Source organism: Adiantum capillus-veneris, chromosome 20 (genome assembly GCF_014529385.1).
Source record: "Adiantum capillus-veneris isolate H3 chromosome 20, ASM1452938v2, whole genome shotgun sequence".
Taxonomy (NCBI): Eukaryota; Viridiplantae; Streptophyta; class Polypodiopsida; order Polypodiales; family Pteridaceae; genus Adiantum; species Adiantum capillus-veneris.
In genome coordinates this window covers 143,168,285-143,170,573 of record NC_140950.1, presented here as the reverse complement: position 1 = coordinate 143,170,573, position 2,289 = coordinate 143,168,285, and the positions used below count along the sequence as shown (strand labels likewise).

The 2,289-nt window shown below is 45.7% G+C and overlaps 1 pseudogene; it reads left to right on the top strand.

Moving 5' to 3' along the window:
* Positions 1–292: 292 nt before the first annotated feature.
* On the top strand, positions 293–1,710 carry LOC147433342 (thiamine phosphate phosphatase-like protein pseudogene; annotated as a pseudogene).
* Positions 1,711–2,289: the final 579 nt, after the last annotated feature.

The following is a 2,289-nucleotide window of genomic DNA, read 5'->3' as shown; positions in this document are numbered from 1 at the left end:
AGAGATTTCATCTGAACCCACAAACCCCCCTCCCCCGCCCCCCCTTATTCCCTTTCTCCTTAGTGCCTTAGTGTTTTAGTGTTAGTTCTTTGTAACTTGGTAATTTCCGCACTCAGACATGGTATCAGATTCACCAATTGTAACTTTTTGGTCTCATAGGTCATTTTGGCCTTTTGAAAACGTTAATATAACATTTCATTTCATTTCTTACCCTTGGACCCACTTTAATTCAATACAGGTATGGCTAACTAGTTTTTTAGTGAAGCCCAATGTTGGTCGAACGACGTGACACAACCGCTCATGGCGCGGGCGGACGTGTGTGACAGGTGCCTAAGCACTTTGGCTTGTCGCTCCCCACAGGAGAGATACCTTCAGGCAGAACTGAGAAGTCTCCATGGTCGCTTCGCTGCCTGCACCCATCCTCATCTTGGACTTTGACGAGACGTTAGTAGACGCGGATAGCAGCGAGTGGGTAGCGGAGCAGCTAGGCGCAGCATCGCTTTTCGATGAGCTTCGGTGGGTGCAAGGCATGCCATGGCACCAGGCTATGAACGTCGTACTGCAAACACTTCACTCTCGAGGCGTTTCCATAGCCCAGATCCGCCAAGCAGTTTCCTCTCTTCCCCTCCCCCCTGAAACTGTGTCTGCCCTCAAGGTTGCTCACGCCCTCGGGTGCGAACTGTACATTGTCAGTGATGCTAATACCTTCTTCATCGAGGTGAAACTCGCCCATCATGGCCTCGACGCCCTTTTTACACAGATTCACAGCAACCCTGCTTGGATCGATGCCGCGGGTTGCCTCCACTATGATGACTTCCATGGCCACGCCCTTCCCCCTCACACTTGCCCCCTTTGTCCTCCCAACATGTGCAAGGGTATCATTCTTAAGAGCATTCAAGAAGCTGCTGCGGAGTCAGCAACATTGCAGGTAATTTATGCTGGTGATGGTGCCGGTGATCTGTGCCCCACATTGTGGTTGAATGAAGGAGACCATGTGCTGCCAAGGCAGGGGTACCCTCTCTCGAAGCTTCTCTTTCAGCACCAGGTGAAGGCAAGGGTGCATCCGTGGACGACCCTTGCTGATACCCTTCTTGATTGTGTCGTGAGCAGTGATTATGATATGCAGCACAATCTAAATCATGTGTCCTCCTCCTTAGTGCTCTCAGCAGCAGCTCCAGCAGGAAAATGGCGTGTTTTGAAGGGCTCTGCCGTCACAGATGCTTGTGTCCGGAGCATGATCTGCTGCTCTGAGTCTGAGAAGAATCCCATGTCACAATGGAGGAGAGCACTTGTTAATTGCCAGAGCTGCTCCCCCACTGGATCTTTCCGCATCCATATTGCAACCGCAAAGTACACATTTTCACATATAATAACATCTAGCTTGTGTAAGGGGGGAAGTGCATTTAAAATGTACCAAGCTGGTTTTTGTCGAGCGGGTCAGGCATTTCAGAACTATTGTGCTCCTAGCATTAGCTGAGTGATGATTGATGATTACCCATTGCCAAGATGTAATCACAAAGAATAGTTGTAATGTTGGCTTTTGGTGCTGGACTCATGGCTACAGTGTTAGAGTGAAGAAACCCTATACAGGTTGCTTCGATTGATTGATCATATTACTGGTATATTATTGTCTCATAAATCAGGTCAAAATTGTGTATTCCCAATGTTTCACTTTCTCTCTTACTTTTCAATAATGAGCTTTTGTTTCCATCTCTTAGGGTCTTCTCCTCTTTGAAGGAGATTGCCATTTATTCGGACTCAGATGATTGGCATGGTATCTTTCTGTTTCCATCTCTAAGAGTCTTTTTTGAATCTGTAGGTGATTGTAGTGTGCAGTAGCTCAAGCTTCATAAGACTTGCAAACGAATTTTTGGGAGTTGCAATAAGAACTGACATAAACAATATAACTTTCATGTGTAATGAAGTCATTCTAGCAGCATGAGGTATATTTATGTATGTAGGAAGTCTAATTTCAAATTACAGGGGTGTGTTCCACAGTGATAAAGGGAGTTGGTCTCTTTGTCTAAGCTAAGTATGTTTGTAGTGCTAGTTTGCACTATGGGTCTCGGAGTTAGAGTTTTGTGTTGAAATGTAATGGTATTTCTTGGTTTAGATGGGTGGGAAAGAAGAAGAAGAACAAGAACCAGACGAGTATTTTAATGTAGTCGGAAACTATCCCCAGATACCTTAAAGATATATCTGACGAGGAGAGTTGAACTCAAGGCCTATTATTCAAGTGGGAAACGGCATAAACAGTCTACCACAGTTGGGTGATAGAAAGGTTATACA